The sequence below is a fragment of the Leopardus geoffroyi genome, chromosome B2 (genome assembly GCF_018350155.1).
Source record: "Leopardus geoffroyi isolate Oge1 chromosome B2, O.geoffroyi_Oge1_pat1.0, whole genome shotgun sequence".
NCBI classification, from domain to species: Eukaryota; Metazoa; Chordata; class Mammalia; order Carnivora; family Felidae; genus Leopardus; species Leopardus geoffroyi.
This window is the reverse complement of record NC_059332.1, coordinates 86,693,413-86,712,637: the sequence shown is the minus strand read 5'-3', so window position 1 is coordinate 86,712,637 and position 19,225 is coordinate 86,693,413. Positions and strand designations below refer to the sequence as shown.

The window sequence follows — 19,225 nt, the reverse complement described above, 5'->3', positions numbered from 1 at the left end:
TGGCTGAAGTCGGACGCTTAACCGACTGCGCCACCCAGGCGCCCCTTAAGCTCAGTTTCTACATCTGGAAAATGAAGGCTAAAATAGTCACCATAGGATTTTTTTTTTTTTTTTTTTTTTAGTATTAAGTAGGATAATGTAAACGAAACCCCGGCATGGTGTGCCATATGGTATGCATACTATTAAGTGATAGTTTTAGATACAGACGAGTAATAGTAATGGTAATAGTAATACCATAATTTAAATAATATTCTAGATTCAATATAAATGTCTCATTCTATATTGAAGTTAATGAAACCTGATAATAATCACTAAAATTCAATACAGGACAATGATACTTTTATCTGACTAATTCAAGAAAATGCAGCCCAAGATACACTTTGAAGAAACCAACAATCAAAATGCTTTAGTAGCTGACAGAGTATGATGTCTTAAACATTTTGGGGTAAAGAGTATTTGAAGACCAGAACTAAGTTATTAGCTTATGATGAAAGACACAAGCAAAAACTCCATTTCCCTAAAGATGCCTTTGAGAGGAATGGAAAGGCAAATTGCACATGTATTTGAGAGTTGAAGACAGACCTGCTCATTCCCTATATGACCCTGCTTTTTGAAGGTTTATGAAGCCTCATGTGCTTACAGAAGATTAATCTACTGGGTGCTTTTGTCTCTCTATTGGAGTCTCTTGGACAAGGAGCCATTGATCAATTTTCTCTTTCTGCCAACTTCTATCATCATCTCTGTCAGGTGGGCTAATGTAGCTGACAAAGAAGCCCTTTGAGATAGCTCATGAATAAGCCCATGAGGATTTTTAATAACAGAAAAGCTGTGGACTAGGCAAGATATTACTAGCAGAAGTCACAATTCAAGGTCTACATGGGAAATCCTGGGTCATACTGTGGCTTTGAGTTACTCATACAATAAGAAGAACATGCATGTAACTCGAGTTAGTGACTAACTCCCTAAGGAGAAAAAAAAAAAAATACTCATTGCAGAAAATCTGCACTTTGATCCTGCTTGGTATGCATTGTATCTAGAGTCTTCCAATGGTAGATGAGACACTTTAGAATTTGTTGTATACATTAATTTGATTGCACAGTGATACATTTGTTAGACATATTACCACAGGTCTAATTAAAAGGCAGTCTTAAAGCCACCTGATTACTGATTGTACTACATTTATTCTATTCCAATGTATTTGTGGAGATAAATTAGATGTAAACTCTAAGTAATAAAACTTAAGTGGTGTAAAATCTCAAGGTTGCTAGATCAAATATGATTGGAGAAACAACCACATACGCAATAACGTGAGTCATTGAATGAGGTATTGTGTATTAGTACATAAGCAACGTAGGATAGTTAAGAGGCTGTTTAATCTTTGGTTGTTGTGGCTGACTTGTGGGGTCCACACACATCTTCTAGTTCAAGTCCTCAGTTTCTTCATCTGAAAATGAGTTGTTTGGATTTACTATCCAGGGCTATTTCCAAAAGCATATAAGATTAGGAAGTGCTTTGCATTTTCAGTGATACATAATGACAGGATATGAAAGCATTTTTTCTTCTCTCTTTGTTATTATTTTAATGTTTATTTTTGAAAGAGAGAGAGAGAGAGAGAGAGAGCCGGGGAGGGGCAGAGAGAAAGGGACACACAGAATCCGAAGCAGGCTCCAGGCTCTGAGCTGTCAGCACAGAGCCTGACGTGGGCCTGAACCCACGAACCACGTGATCCGAAGTTGGATTCTTAACTGAGTCACCCCGGCACCCCATGAAGGCATTTCTTCTGATGAAACTCTGTCCTGGGCCATCCTGAGCCAAGAAAATGTAGTTTTCATATCCTAGAGCAGTTCACGACCCCAGGATGTGTATACATCTGGGTTGTTTATCCAGTCGCCTGCATGTGAAGATAGCTCATAAGTACATGCATTATAATTTGTTATAATATGAATGAACATCTGGCCAAAAAAACATATTTATTAATTCTAGGCTAATGTTGTAATTAAACTTAAGTGTTTTTTTATTTGTTTTTATTTTTATTTCATTTTTTTAGAGAGAGAACATCAGTGGAGGAGAGGGGTAGAGGGAGAGAGAGAGAGAGAATTTTTTTAAAGTTTATTTATTTTGAGAGAGAGAGAATGCAGGTGAGGGAGGAGCAGAGAGAGAGAGAATCCCAAGCAAGCTCTGTATGACCAATGTAGAGCCCAATACAGGGCTTGAACTCACAAATTGTGAACTCTTGACCTGGGCCAAAGTTGGATGCTTAACTAACTGAGCTACTCAGGCATCCCCAAATTAAACTTTTAAAATAAGGGTGCCTGGATGACTCAGTCGGTTGAGCATCTGACTCTTGGTTTTGGCTTAGGTCACGATCTCACAGTTCCTGTGTTCGAACCCTGTGTGGGGCTCCACCAGTGCAATGCACTGCAGAGCCTGCTTGGGATTCTCTGTCTCCCTCTTTCTCTGCCTCTCTCCTGCTTGCTCTCTCTCTCTCTCTCTCTCTCTTTCTTAAAACAAACAAGCAAACAAACACACAAACATACAAACAATAAAATAACTCACTATTGGGGCACCTGTTGGCTCAGTCGGGTAAGTGGCTGGCTCTTGGTTTTGGCCTAGGTCATGGTCTCACAGTTCCTGACTTCAAGCCCCACATCAGGCTCTGCACTGTGAGTGCAGTGCTTGGGATTCTCTCTCCCTCTCTCTCTGCCCTTCCACCACCTCTCAAAATAAATCAACTTAAAAAAATAATCCCCTATTTATATATGGGAAAACATAATTTTTTCCAGTTATTCCCAGTCCAGTGATCTTTGAATTATGATATTAACTTTTGTTGTTTTTTGAAGTTAAAAAACCATGATGGACAGAGAAATATCTGTCGGCATTGATAACTATTCCTTCATTCTGATTCATTAATGACATTTATTGCCTTTTTTTTAATGTTGTGATATCTATAGGTTTTCACTAGGCTCTGAGCACATAGACAAATTTTTATTTTTTTTTTTATTTTTAAAATTTTTTTTTTCAACGTTTATTTATTTTTGGGACAGAGAGAGACAGAGTATGAACGGGGGAGGGGCAGAGAGAGAGGGAGACACAGAATCGGAAACAGGCTCCAGGCTCTGAGCCATCAGCCCAGTGCCTGACGCGGGGCTCGAACTCACAGACCGTGAGATCGTGACCTGGCTGAAGTCGGACGCTTAACCGACTGCGCCACCCAGGCGCCCCAAATTTTTAAAATCTTGTACTAGTTTATGAGAGGTGAAATGGAATAAAGGAAACTGGATTAGAAGGTGGGTGGGGAATCTGTTCGGAGTTCTAGTAACAAGATTATTCTAGGGAACTGCCTTCTGTCCTTTGGGAAGTGAGTGTATGCACGTTTGTCTTTCCATCCATGCCCCCCCCCCCCACTCGTGTATGTGTGTGTGTGTGTGTGTGTGTGTGTGTGTGTGTGTGTATAACCTAAGGCATTTATAGAAGATTTTATTTTCTCATCTTGTCCTACCTATGGTGCCGGGAACCCCGGGTGTATGGAAAACCCCATGCTTACTGATTTTGCCATCTGGTGTTTGTGTAAAAAGTGACTTTCCTTATCTTTTATTAAAGATGTCTTTTTATCCTCATTTCTCTTTCCCACCAGAACCTCCAGGCTAAGTATATGCATGAAAGAAAATTCTCCTTCTGTCTGTGATTAATTTTTTTTTTGTCTCTAGTAAATTCTGCTCCTTGAGTTTCTCTGTAATCCATGGTAAACACCTGCCTCACAATATAATACTCTTTCTAAAAAATGGGCACTTCTACCTTTTACACATTAAGCTTCTCCTTAAAATAATTATTTTCACTTATCCTCACATTTTTATTATCATCCCTTGTTTGGTTTCAGTAGTCAGGTTTGTTCTTCTAGGATGGACCCGCCTTGGGACACCTATCAGCAAATTCAGTAAATGTGGTTTAACGTAGAGGCCGAGATAAGCTGGCTCTGCGAGTATCTAAGATCCTATTTTATTTATTAAGCTTTCTCGAGTAAGATTCAAATATTTCCTTTTGAAAATATTATCAGTAAAATTATTCAGGGTGAAGGGTTATGCAGTTAGTAACTTGAGAACCCAGTCCTGGGGCTCTAAATTTTCAGTTGCATATGTTAAAATATATTGAACCATCTCCGGAAGGAAGAAGCAAGTCATAAGAACTCTATTTCTGTGCTTGCCATAATAGCCCTACAGCTGTGAATAATCTCTGGGTCATAGTTTCTTCATTAGTAAATTAAATACTGGAACTCAATAATCTCTATATCTCTTCTAGCTCTAAAAGAGGAGATAATTGGATTAATGTTTTGAGTTTATTACTTATTTTTCAGGTTCTATGGAAGATTATTTTAGTTAAGAATTAAATGAATATTTCCTAATTAAATAAGATTATAGCTTTACCCATACTTTTCATATATAATACAAAGATAAGACCTAATGCTAATTAATGACCAGGACATGGAAAATGAATGGATAAATTAATTAGTAGTTTTCACTGAAAAGGCAAATTTATTTTAAAAAATAATTTATGGGGCGCTTGGGTGGCTCAGTCAGTTAAGTGTCTGACTTCGGCTTAGGTCATGATCTTACAGTTTGTGAGTTCGAGCCCTGTGTCAGGCTCTGTGCTGACAGTTCAGAGCCTGGAGCCTGCTTCAGATTCTGTGTCTCCCTCTCTCTCTGCTCCTCCCCCACAATACTCTGTCTCTCTCTCTCTCTCTCAAAAATAAACATTAAAATTAAAAAAAAATCATTTAAGGTGTTATTCTTCTCATCACAGTTATATGGAAATTTCAGTTAAACTTGGCTTGAAGGACAAGAAGGATACGGCAGTCAACATGTACTATGAGATTTTAATTTGTTATTTGTTATTGCCTACCATGAATATAACTGATTTTTTTTAAGTTTATTTATTTTGAGAGAGAGAGAAAGAGAAAGGTGAGAGAACAAGCATGAGTAGGAGCAGGGGAGGGACAGAGAGAAGGATAAAGAGAGAATTCCCAGCAGGCTTCACGCTCAGCATGGAACCTGACTTGGGGCTCCAGTTCATGACGGTGAGATCATGGCCTGAGCTGATATCAAGAATTGGACACTTCACTGACTGAGCCACCCAGGCGCCCCAACTGATTTTTTAACTAATGGAAAAAAAAAAGTCCTTTTTGAAATAGCTTCTGTGCTTTGGCTTATAGCTAACATTTGGCCTTGACAATGGTGTCTATGTCTATAGCATGTTCCATTTTGTGCCTCATATTTGACCTGATATAAAAGCATGATATAGAAGATGAATAAACACAATAGTAGAAATTAAGAGACAAGTTAGTACTGATTATGCCAACCAGGGCCTATGTAACCTTGAGAAAGTCTCTTCTCTGAACTCTTTAGACTTCTCTGAACTCTTATTTGTTAAAGGAAGGAACTGAACCAGGTGGTTGAGAATATTTCTTGGCATTATGAAACAGTGAATATCTATTTCTGTTTTAATCTGACCATTTGGTATTTTATGTTATGTGTTAATTTTTTTCTTTACTTGAATGTTCCATGGTAACTTTTGATGCTTACTTTGTGAAATATATTTGGCATCAAAGTATTCTAATAATGAATCAAGATTCTCGTTAGATTTTATGTGTAGAAAAGATTCTATTCTTGACTCTAAATTGAATTAATAGATGCTTTTTAAGTTATTTCTATTCTCAGATTAGGTCTTCAGTTCATTAATAATGATTTGTGAACGGTAGCTTTGTGTCACAGACTAGTAGATGAACACTAATGTTAACGTAAGTTTAGAGTCTATACATTCCCCTCAGAGGTCAACTTTTTCAAGTACTGGAAACAACTATTTTTGTTTAACATTATATTTCTAACAAATGCAAATTTAATAATGTTGATAACAAAACTTAAACTTCATGACGCAATGAAAACACAATCATATCCGATTTGTTAATCTTAAAAACAGCCCAGTTAGCTCAGATAGGTTTGTTTACCTGGAAATCCATTTTTTTTGTCTACAGAAGTGAATGATAGCAATAATAAATATGTTATTATGCCAAACACTATAAACACATAGTCTCATAGCAATTCTGTTAGGTACTAAACATTTCTAAATTTACAAATGGGGAGATTTAAGCAACTTGTCTGAAGTCTGCAAAAGGTTCCATAGACTTCTTTCTAATGCATTGTGGAGCAGCACGTTGAGATGAATAACCTAATAGGAAAGCTAAAGTGATATGGATATGTGTTTCTGTAATGCAAGTTTGGTTACAGGTGATTGGCAAATATAAAAATGGGCAAGTGGAAATTGTTTCTGAGTGATTTTTTTCTAGTGTGCAAATGTGTTTGAAGCATGCAGAAACAAGCATTCATGCAGTTAAAGGGAAATTTTTAGTAATATGCAGAAGTAATGGTTTTCAGAAACAACTCTTTTCTCCAAAGTTAAGGTATTTAGTGCTGCTGCTGTGAGTGCAGATGAAGAAGCTGGGAAAACATTTCCTTCATTTTGAGATTGAGAGAGAGATGAGAGAGAAATGAAAAAATAAAAAGCTGCATCTTAAGGCTCTTTTTTTTGTCAAACAATATTCTGTTGGAAACAGCTACATACAAAGATCTATGGTTCCAAGAAGGATCAATTGATCAAGATGCTGGATGCAAATGTGCAAATTTCTGGGATTTTTAACTGTGCAAGGAATTTCATTGTTATTGCTTTATTACTTTTTCATAAATCTTAGTATTTTTTGTGCACAGAACAGAAAGCAGCCATCATGGCAGAAACTTCCTCTGTCACAATCTCTTTGTTGCATTCATATTCATGGCCACTTAGCTCAGCTGATAAATGTCATGGTAATGAGATTACCCTCTATTTCAGGGCTTCCCACTGTGCTATGGCTGTAGTCTGTACTTCAGATCCCTGATGAAATTAAGAGGAAAAAAATATATAGATGAATTAGTGCAAATTAGTCATCCTCAAAAGAAAACTTTTTCAAAGAATTACCAATTTTACCAAAAGAGAACCTACATTTAGATCAAGTGTGTTTTTTTTTTCTATTAAAACAAATGTTACAAAATACTAAAAAAAAAAAAAAAAATGTTTACTTATTTTTGAGAGCGAGACAGAGAGAGAGAGACAGGGCATTAGATGGGAAGGTGCAGAGAGAGAGGGAGACACAGAATTTGAAGCAGGCTCCAGGCTCTGAGCTGTCAGTACAGAGCCCAATGTGGGGCTCGAAGTCACGAACTGTGAGATCATGACCTGAGCTGAAGTTGGATGCTTAACCAGCTGAGCTACCCAGGCGCCCTGATATTAAAAATTTTTTAATCACCAATATTGTTCCCATCATAAGAATACTATTTTTATTTTGATGTATTACATCCAGACTTTGTTGTCTTGCTCATTAGTAGATAAACCTTTAAAAATAGTTACAACAATAACATATACATAATTTTGACATCTGTGTTTTCACTTGTTGTCATTTACTTTTTTTTTTTCCAATCACAGCGAATTTCATAACATATCAACATCATGGTTTATGAAACCTCTCCTACTCTTTGGTATTTGAATTATTATTTTTCCTTATTATATGTCTTGAAGAAAACATCTTGGTCAAGACAGCTCTTTCTCTATGTGAAATCGTTTTCTAAGAACACACAATGATGGTGAAGATTATTGGATAAATATTTCTTTAAAAAGAAAAAGCAAGCACACAAGAAAGAAAGCTATGACAGTTAATATATATCACCATACTACTTTTCATAATGGGTGAAAAGTTTTGAATTTCACCAGCAGTATGTAAATAGACTTGTCTCATCACAAGCTTTTATTCAATCTTTTTATTTTCAAGATTGGTGAAAGGTACAAAACAATATTTCAATATTGCTTTTGTTTGCATTTCTTTCTAAATGCTGGGCATTCTCCTATGGAAATGGTCTGTTGCTTATTTACTGGGACATGGTTTTTTAAACCTTTTAAAAATAGGCTTTTGAGATATAATGGACATACAACAAACTGCTTATATTTACAGCCTAAAATTTTGTAAGTTTGACTTATAGCCATCACCACAATCAAGAAAAAGAACATACATACCCTCTTCAACTTTTTTTTAATGTTTATTTATTTATATTGAGAGAGATAGAGTGAGCTAGTGGGGAGGTAGGGTGGGGTAAAGAGAGAGAGAGAGAGAGAGAGAAAGAGAGAGAGAGAGAGAGAGAGAGAGAGAATCCCAAGCAGGCTCTGCTCTGTCAGCACAGGCCCAAAGTGGGGCTTGAACTCATGAACTGTGAGATCATGACCTGAGCCAAAACCAAGAGATTGGATGCTTAATCGCCTGAGCCATCGAGGGGCCCCATACCCTCTTCAACTTCTGAAAGAATTTGTGTAAAATCAGCATTTTTTTCCCTTACATATTTGGCAGAATTTACTAATAAGTCATCGAAGTCTAGAGATTTATTTGTGGAAAGGTATTTATTTATTTATTTATTTGTTTGTTTGTTTTTAAATGTTTATTCATTTTTGAGAGAGAGACCGAGCACAAGCAGGGGAGGGGTAGAGAGGGACAGAAACACAGAAGTGAAACCAGGCTCCAGGCTCTGAGCTGTCCACACAGAGCCCGACGCGGGGCTCAAACTCATCGACCGTGAGATCATGACCTGAGCTGGAGTCGGATGCTTAACCAACTGAGCCACCCAAGTGCCCCAAAGGCTTTTAACTACGAATTCAATTTTTGAAAACAGTTATTAGCTTATTCAGGTTCTTTATTTTTGAAGGAGTTGTGTTTGTTCTTGCCTTTTAAAAACCTGTGCATTTCACACAAGTTGTCAAATTTCCTGGCATATGGTTGTTCATAGTATTCTCTCATTAACCTGTTAGTGCCTGCAGATTCTGTAGTCAGGTTACTTTTCTTATTTATGATGTTGGTAATTTATGTGTTTTTTCCACACTCAATCTAGCCAGAAATTTTTCTGTTTTATTGGTCATCTCCAACGACCCAGTTTTGATTTCATTGATTTTTATCTAAATTTTCTTTATAAAATTATCTAAAGTTTTCTATTTTTTATTCCTTTATTTTCTGCTCTTAGTGTTATTATCTACTTTCTTCTGTTTAATTTAGATTTAACTTTTGGTTGGGTGTCAGATATTGTATACTTTATCCTGTTGGATAATAGATATTTTTTATTCTTACAAATATTCTTGAGCTTTCTTTTGGATACAGTTACTTAGAAACAGTTATTCTGTCAAGGCTTGCTTTTGAGCTGTGTTAGAATCAGAGCAGCCTTGAATCAAGGACTAACTTCCCCTACTGAGGCACTACATTGTGAATACTCTACCCTAAATCCTGTGAATTTCAAAGTTTCTCTTCTTTCTTGCAGGTGCAGGAAAGTTAACTAGTCCCAGCCTTATATTATTTCTAAGGATTGTTTCCTCTAATCCTTCTAGGTTGTTTTTCTCTGGTCTCAGGGTAATTTCCTTACATGAATATTTTGACCCACACTCAGCTGAATATTTACAGGGGTCCCTCTGCAGATCCTTGGATCACTTGGTCTGTTTGTCTCTGTCTCCCTATCTCTCTGTCTCTCCCTCCACAGTTCTCTCCTATTTGGTACTCTGCTCTCAGACTATCAATTGTCTCTCTGTGTCCTCAACTCAGGGGTCTTTTGTATCCATTCTTGTTGACTTTTTAGAAGTGGTTTTGCTTGCTTTTCATCTATGATTAATCTTCTCATTTGTCTATTTATTTTTGTGTAACAGGTATCGTATCAGGAAAATTACTTATAGAAATAATTGACAGCTCAGGATGACTATCTTCCTTTAAAGAAGATTCTAGTGCTTCTGCTGGTCTCTGGGTTCGTTATTTGTCTGCATAACTTGACACTGAGATTTGTGTTTGAAGTTTTCTTGTGTACACAGAAGACCTGGGCTGTAGTCTGGGTTCCTTCTTTCGTCTTAATCCTGTGGCTCTTTGGATCCCAACTCAAAGCAGACAGTGGAGTTTAGCCGGATTGCATACTTCACAGGTCCTGGAGGCAGAGAGATCTGTCATCCAAGACTTGTAATGAGGCTAAAAATGCACAAAACAAAAAGTAGCTCAGCTTTTGGTGATGACCAGCTTATGATTGGATAATGATCCTGACAAAATGTTCCAAATTGCCATGTTAAAATCTCTGGGTCCCATCCTTTCCAGTGGCATTTTAATTCCTTACCACCTACCTATTTGGTAAATTTAGGAAAATGATTTTTATATTTCATCCATCAGTTTAAAAAAATTCTTTTAATGTTTATTTAGTTTTGAGAGAGAGAGAACATAAGTGACGGAAGGGCAGAGAGAGAGGGAGACAGAATCTGAAGCAAGCTCCAGACTCTGAGTTGTCAGCACAGAGCCCAATGCGGGGCTCAAACTCACGAACTGTGAGATCGTGACTGAGCTGAAGTCGGACATTTATGCGACTGATCCACCCAGGCACTCCATCATCTATCTTTCTGGTTATGTTTATCAGAAGAGTTTTTCTGAAATATTTAGTCCACTGACAATATATTTCCCTTTAAATGTCAATAAGCAGTGTTGCCGCTGTAAAGTCACTGTCTGAAATGTTAAATGTAGTATTACTTTAAATCTTTTAAATTCTTATAATACCAAATACAATGGTCAAATAATTATGACGATTAAAAATGTCTCCAGTTATTACCAAACGTCCCCTGGGGAGCAAAACTGCTGCTGGTGAAGAGCCACTGCTGACCGAAATCTGGAGGTGGGGTCGCAGGCTCCACCGGACATGCGTAGAACCATCACGTTGCATGCACTCTCTGCTCCTAGGACTCTGCCCCAGCGTAGGGCTCTAGCCTGGTTTCTGCAAACCCTGAATGTCTCGTTGCTTATTCCTCCCTCACAGACACAAGGCTAGAATTAAACAGAATTGTTTTGTTTTTTTTTTTTTTTTTTTTCTTCTCTGTACTTCTCATGGGGAGGGCATTCTATTCCCTTTTCTCAGCACATAGTCCTTTCTAACTTCCTAACACTTGCCGTGTCCAGTTTAAATGCCATTCCTTTTCTGGGGCCTTTCTTCACCTTCTCATGTGCATTTCCCCCCTCACTTTGAATGTGGTTCCTCCCCTGCATGTATGAGTGATCAGATAAATCATGAAAAATATGAGGGAAGAATTTGTGTCTTATCCATCTATTGTCTTCTAGAAATAAAGGACAGGTCCCTGCATCTGGTAGGCACTAAGTAAATGTTTGTTGAATGAATAAATCACTGTTTTGTAAGACGGGATAGTAATTGTCTTCCAGATACTACTTCTAGAAAGGAACTACTTCCTTAGCTTCTGTTTTGGAATCATCATATATTTATCACCAAAGGATTTAACTAAATTATACCCTTCCTAAGTTCCTATTTCTTTGCACATATTAATTCTTGGAACATTATGTCCCATACATGGACTACGTACTAGGTACCATTTTACTTCCATTTATTTGTCTGATAATAAGCTGCTCTCTTTCTTTACTGTTGATTATTTTTAAAAATAATTTAAGGACATTGATTGTATGCACACAATTCGATCTTGTCTATCCATGTTGACACTTACCTCAATTTTAGAATTTATAAGAAGAGAATCCTATAACCAATTGAAATTAAACTGAAAATAAATAAACTTAATTTTTGTTCAATTTTCCTTGTGGTTCAATTGTTTCTTGTGTATTGTTTTACTGACCCAGAGTAAAATCAAGTTATAGCAACATTTCCCAAAGAATGTTGTGCCAATGTTTTTAGGTAACCCACGAAAATAGAAAGTTGATAGTTAAATAAACTGTTGAAACTTTATGGTATATCTTGCTCTGGGGAATTCATAATTCACAGCAACATATTAAAAGTAGTAAGAAATCCTATAACAAAAATCAATCAATTATTGTTCCAATCTCATTGAACCTATTGTTTCTAAACCGTAGACCTTAGTGGTTAAACATTGAGGTCCTGGCAGTAGATGGCCTGGCCTCCGATTCCCACTTTACCATTTTCTAACTGTGTAAACTTGGGTGAGTGTCCCAATTTTTTGGCTGGGAAAAAAGGAGGTAATGGTGGAACTGTAGAGTGTTGTAAGGATTAAAGAATACATGTGAAGTACAGTGAGTCTTGAATAACAAGGACTTGAACTACGGGGGTCCACTTACACATAACATGGGTTTTTAACAATACAATCCTGTAAATGTAATTTCTCTTCCTTATGATTTTCTTTTTCTTTTTCTTTTTTTTTTTTTTTTTTTTTTTTTTAGTATTCATTTAGTTTTGAGAGAGAAAAGACAGAGCAAACAGGGAGGGGCAGTGAGATAGAGAGAGAGACAGAGAGACAGAGAATCCCAAGCAGGTTCCACACTGTCAGTGCAGAGCCTGAAGCAGGGCTCAAACTCAGAAACCATGAGAACATGACTAAGCTGAAACCAAGAGTCAGACACTTACTGAGCCACCCAGGTGCCCCTTCCTTATAATTTTCTTAATGACATTTTTTTTCTCTAGCTTACTTTATTGTAAGAATATATAGTGTAATATATTGCTTTATCAATAAGGCTTCTGGTCAACAGTAGTTAAGGTTTAGGGGAGTCAAAAGTTATATTGCATGGATCAAGGGGTCAGTGTTTCTAACCTCCACTTGTTCAAGAATCAACTGTACTTAATATTGCCTGGATTATTTAAAACCGTCAATATACATGTGTTATTATTTCATTGATTATTAATCATCATAATTAATAATTATAATCAATAATCACATTATTAAAATTATTGGGAATTCTATATCAGTATAATTAATAGGATTAATATATTTAATACTAATTTATCAACAATTATTTGTTATTGGCATTATTATCAGATAAATCCTGACCACAGGATTTACTTTGGAGTAAGACCTATGAGGGTCACTATGGGATTTGTTAAGAGATTTGGAGGGACTGTTACGGCGTTGTTTTTAATATAGTAGCCTTTCTAGGGAACTAGGCTCAGATGGATTAGTTTTTATCTCTGGGCACGCACCTGCCAGTAGGCTGTAGGAAACAGCCAGTAAATGAAGTTTTCTCCCGCCAGGTGCACTGAAGTGCCCTACAATCCTCTCTGCCCAGAGAGAAGAATGAAGCATGAAGCCAAGAGAAAGAAAAGGACCTCCCTGCCTCCTCACATACAACACAGATACGTACACGTACAGATGAGCATACGGAAACACAGATCCCTGCATCATGACATATATGCAGGCGTCCGTTCTCAAAGAAGACACACTCACATCGGAGGAGCGTTGCTGAAGTTCCCATGGGCTTTCCCGTTCCTGGTCCTACTCTCAAGAGGTTTGGCACTGAGTTCTCAGAACCACACTTCAGAATGTTTGCAGTTTTTCTTTTTGGCTTACTTTAGCTCCTCTTGATTTATCTCATCAGCATTTTTTTTTCCCAGAAATATCTCAATTTCAATTAAAATATCTCACATTTTATTGCAAAAAAAAAAAAAAAAACCTTGATAAAATCCCCAAATTCTCCTATTTCAAAGGTATAGATCAATACATCAATACAAACTTGGGATTTATTTTAACTATATTTGATGAATAGTAGCTTAAAAAGAACTTAGCTTTTATTTAGAGCCTTAGAGACATGATACACATATGCATCGTGTTTAAAAGTTGGAAGTCAAAAAATAGCTTTAATAACAAAACTAAAGATAGTGTCAACAGAGATTATTAATGTGCTTCCTAAATATATTTTAATGAAATGGTGCATTTTGTATTTTGCATTTAAATTTAATTAATAAATACGTAATGATATGGCTCATAAGGATCTGGTTAGAGAATTTTAACTGAAACAAATGAAATATTTGGACTGTAAAGCAAATTTTGTGCATTAAGTCACATGAATTGAGGCCAAACTGGAAATAATTTTGCCACCAATTTATAGTGGCTATAAGGAGAGTATCCTTTATGAAACCATCTAGTATTTAGGAATCTACAGCTGATTAATTGCAAAAAGCTATATGAAGTTTTCTGAATAATCTACCTGAAATACATACTGTCACATAAAATACTATAATCATAAAATACTGTAACATAACATAAAATGTGCTGCTAGATTTAATTAATTTATTTTCAATTATTTTTAATATTTATTTATCTCTAAGACAGAGAGACAAAGAGACAGAGAGTGAGCAGGGGAGGAGAAACAGAAAGAGAGAGACACAGAGTCCAAAGCAAGCTTCAGGCTCTGAGCTGTCAGCAAAGAGCCCAATGTGGGGCTCGAACCCATGAACCGTGAGATCATGACTTTAGCTGAAGTTGGAAGCTTAATCGACTGAGCCACTTGTACTGTTACATTTTAGAAGAATAAAGATTTTCACTTTCATAGTTCCTGTTATTAAGTTACTATTGAAGGTTTAGGGTGCCAAAACTGGGGGATTTTAAGTTTCAGACTTATTGAAAATTATATTGTTATAGTTTCATTCACTGAAGAATCTAAATATCGATTCTACAGTTTTCAAGACACTGGGTAAGAGGTATCTTAGCATTTTTATTTCTAGATCTAATTGAAGATATAATCTGAAGATTGACCATATTAGAAAACAGATTTGGATAGCCACCTTATAAGCTATAAAGATTTTTAGAATTTAAAAATAGAAACACAGTTCTTAAAGGCTGAATTAAGAAGTCAACACTAACCTGTATCTGTATACTTGTAGTCATACACATGGAAAAGACAGTTGAGTGTTTTTACATTAAAATAATCATTGTTATATGGATGCTGTTTAGTTTTTTCTACTCCTGAAGTGAGGAAAACAGTTACTTTTATATTATCTCTTTGCTTAATTTGAAGGTAAATATTAAAAACAAATGGCTCTCTTAAATTATATTTAATGAGGAGAATAAAAATTACGTCAATTTTATAATGGAAAAATTTGGTAAATATTGTAGATTATCTTGCTTTTTAAAAAAGTGTTTATATTTGAGAGAGAGTGCAAGCAGGAGAGGGGTAGAGAGAATGGGAGACAGAGAATCTGAAGAAGGCTCTGTGCTGACAGCAGAGAGCCCTATACAGGGCTCCAACCCATGAACTGTGAGACCACAGCATGACCTGAAGTCGGATGCTTAACCGACTAGGCCACTCAGGCACCCTGATTATTTTGCTTTTGATAAACACTTTTTTTGCATATCTCTTACATGGCTATTTGAGTAAAAAGTTATCTCCAGCAGGAGTGCCTGGGTGGCTCAGTTTGTTAAGAGTCCAACTTCGGCTCAGGTGGTGATCTCATGGTTCGAGGGTTTGAGCCCCGCATCAGGTTCTGTGCTGTCAGCTCAGAGCCTGGAGCTTGCTTCGGATTCTGTGTCTCCTCTCTCTGCTCCTTCCCCCATCTCTCTCTCTCTTAAAAATAAATAAACATTAAAAAAAAATAAAAAAAAATTATCTCCAGAAGAGTTAATTCTTCTCCAGGAGTAAACAGTTAAAAACATTTCATTTCTTTGAGAAAGAGCTCATCTGAAGAGACTAGGTGACAATGTAGTTCTCCAAATCACATCAATATTTGTCTATAGCTTTGCTGGAATAAATGTTTGCCCTATAAATGAATTTACAAGTCAAAAGATAAATTACTTGACTAGATTGCTAAACTAGGAGATTTTAGGAAATATAGAGTTTCTGGCTTCCTTTTCTTGTATAGGATCATCTAGAGCATCATCTCTGTAACCTCAGAGACTTATCAAAATTGAAGCAGGTCTCTTAAGGTGCTGCCAAAGACTCTATGGTGGTCTCACCTTTGGTGGTCTCACCTTTGGTGGATCCATTCTGACCACTGAGTTTCTGAGTTTTTCCTTTGGTCCAGTCTTCTCCGAAGTCCCTGATGCCATGCAGCTCCAGACTCCATATAGTACAAGTCTATTCTTTCACAAGACTTCTCTCAGGTTAAGGGAACCCCAACCATCTGTCCTTCACTCTCCTCTTCCAGACATCTGCTCCGGACTTCTGTGCCTTCCTATTTGAGTACTCTCTTTCACATATAGAGAAGTATTCACGCCTTCCTCTGCCCTCTTCTAATTATTTGTCTGTTCCTGGACTATCATTTCTTGTCTGTTGCCCCAACCTGTGGAAATCACATAGTGCTTTAGTTACTGGAATGAACTTTCTTTTATCATCTAAAACTTGGGTCTGCTAATTACCTGCCCTGCTTCAGTTGGTGGAACTATTTCTACCTCTCAGTTTCTCTCAGTTTTCCCTGTCTCACTACAGTGAATAAGATCATATCTGAAAGACATTTGAGGCTGGAGATTATTGGGGTGATGGGAAGAAAAGGGCTTAAAGGATCAAGAATTTTGCTTAATCGAACTTGTTGTCAATGTGCTTTGTACTGAATTCAGGATTAGTGTATTTTTTTCTTTCAAAGTTCACAAATCTGAAGATGGAAGATGAGCTTTCAATTTTTTTGGTCATTGCATATAACTTGCTAGGGAAATAGTTTTACTAGGTAATTTAATAAGGGAATCGGATGGATTGAGGTGTTTTGTCAAGTAACTAATGGAACTATTAAGATTTTAGTTAGTCGTAATTAGATCATCCAGACTAGAAATCCTGAAGCAGATCAGATGTTCTGACTATACAACTTACTGAATATCCTCTACAGAGAACTTCTGATTTCCAAGATGGGCATGGAATGTGAATCTGGAGCCATTTGTTTTCTTGGATGAAGGCCAGACAAAGGTGCATCACAATCCCATAGCAAAGGTATGTATCGAGAAGGGCTCATCAGACTCAAATGTCTTATGATTTTGAACCCAGGTTGCACTACAGCAAAATGTAGCTGGCCTTAAAGCAACGTTTTTCAGAGTATTACTTCAACCACTGCTTTTAGTGATGTAAATTAGCATTATAGAAAAACAGAGTTTCTATGATGAAATATATTTTAGAACTGCTGAGTTAAATAAAAGTAAGCAAACTTCTTTATTGAAGGGCATCCCAAGCACTTTAATATATGAAAGTGCTCTGTGAATCTCCAAAAGGGAATATTTTGTGAAGTATTCTGCAAATGTTTTTGATCATGTACCCAAATTTTATTCAACGAAAACTACAAAAAACAAATGTTTGACGCTAGTCTAATTTGGGACATAGATTTAGGGAACCCATTTGATGCAGTGTTCAGATGCAGAGTGATCATTAGCAAACATCATCATTTACTAAAATAAATAACATATGTTGACAAATGTAACGAATAGCCAAATGGTCACGCAAATGTTTCCTTGTGCTTCTAAGCTCATAAACCCTAAAAATAGTATTTTGTACTTGAAGTAATTATAGTTTGCATAATTAAAATCCTGAGTTTTAGGTCTGGCTACTGATTTGGGGCTTAATATTTTTTATTATGGCAGAAACTGGCAATCCCGGAGGGAGGCTTAACCTTGAAAAATAATCTTTTTGCTCTTTTTTATGAAACTGTGTGTTGTAGGAACTGATGGCCCTGCCAGTTTCTGGGACTTGGATTTGTTTTCTTGTTGACTGATGGCTACATACCCATTGTTAAAGGTGTTCCAAAAAATTTTTAAAGTCCTCTTTAGGTGTGATGAAGGGGAAAAAGACTAGAAAGGCAAAATTGAATTTTCTATCCAGAAAGAATTTTTCAGTTTCCCCCAAGTTAGTTCTATCCTCAAGGAAGCTTGTCAGACTGCTTAAAATATGATACGGTCTGAGTTACCACTACGACCAGCTTGTTTTAGACATGGAGCTCCCAAAGCAGTGTCTGCTGTACAAGGATTTTTGTTTCTTTGTTTCAGAGTACCTGGCTACTGAGAGTGAGTTACCAAATACTCAATATTCTTTCTATCTCTAGGATGCCTCCAGTCATGTTCTCTGACTTTTCTCCATGATGAAAACCACTTTCTCTGACTACCCCACAACAGAGGAGTAATTTGGAGATACTCATGTAATCATCACATGATCTTATAAGTAAGATGTTGTTATTCCTGTCTTCCATGAGAGGAAACGGAGGTGAAGGGAAAGAACTGACCTTCCCAAGGCCACACAGTTGGTAGTGAGAAAGCTGTGTTGAATGTGAGCAGTCCTTGTCCAGAGCCCAGACACTTCAAGCCACTACATCACGCCCTTCTTGTCAGCTAAAGGGAGATCCTAATCATTACAATGCATTGCAGTGGACCATGACGGTGCATAAGATACTATGACGCTTGCTTCCATTTTTTCATGATCTAGAGTTTGAGAAAGGTGCATTGTGGCTTTCCTCACACTGTACGTCTGCTTATAAATTTTCACTGACTTTATGTCACACTGCAGTATGAATCATTTGAAACCAACCAGCTTAGTCTATATTTGTCAGTGTAAGTGTCAAGCACTCTATATTCTGAGCTTTTATTTCAACACTCGAATGCTTTATCTAATGTTATTTTTCATGGACATACCAGTATAATCAGTCATGTTTGTTTATTTATTTATTTATTTATTTATTTATTTATTTAAATATATGAAATTTATTGTCAAATTGGTTTCCATACAACACCCAGTGCTCATCCCAACAGGTGCCTTCCTCAGTCCCCATCACCCACTTTCCCCTCCCTCCCATCACCCATCACCCCTCAATCAGGCATGTTTATTTAACTTATCCTGCTTCCAAGGCTTTGTTCATATTTCTATTATAAGGAATATCCACACATATTTTCAGACTGTCTAATGAAATTATTTCTTCAAGGATTATTTCACAACTCACTTCTTCCATAAAAATGCTGACCACTTTACCTGCTGTCTCGAAACTTGTCTTTGAAACTTCTGAAATATATTTTAAATACGAAATATATTTTGCATCACAGTGGATGTGACCTTTGAGTGTAATCTTAAGGATGCTAAGAGTTCATTGGCCAGAAAAACAGCCTGGGCTCTGGATGGTGTGGGAACTATCACAGAAGAGCAAACATGACAGAGCATTCCAAGGGAAAAGCTTAGAAAAATTGGTAAAAGCCAAATATTAAAAAAGTATGAAACTTCCTACCAATTGAGGAATATGTCCTGAAAACAATGAGAAATCAAGGAAAGATCCTAAAAAGTGCATAACTTTTTGAAAAAATGACTGGCTAATCAACACTATAGCTGAATTCTGTCTTCCTATTGCCTTTTATTTGTTTTTCTCATACTGGCAGTGTGGAGAGATGATTTTCAAGCCTTCAAGAAATTATCGCTTTAAGCCAGGTAGGAAATGTTGAAGACCACAGT

At 36.7% G+C, this 19,225-nt stretch overlaps 1 long non-coding RNA gene across 2 annotated transcripts in view; it reads left to right on the top strand.

Annotated features, from left to right (window-relative positions):
* Positions 1-18,486, top strand: part of LOC123608745 — a 149,419-nt gene extending 130,933 nt beyond the window's left edge. Inside the window, exons 5-7 of one of the 2 annotated variants that reach the window (XR_006717415.1) lie at positions 13,077-13,330; positions 16,638-16,738; positions 17,838-18,486. This is a non-coding gene — a long non-coding RNA (uncharacterized LOC123608745). The remainder of the gene's footprint in view (positions 1-13,076; positions 13,331-16,637; positions 16,739-17,837) is intronic. The other variant, XR_006717416.1, reaches the window with a different exon arrangement.
* The last annotated feature ends 739 nt before the right edge of the window (positions 18,487-19,225 follow it).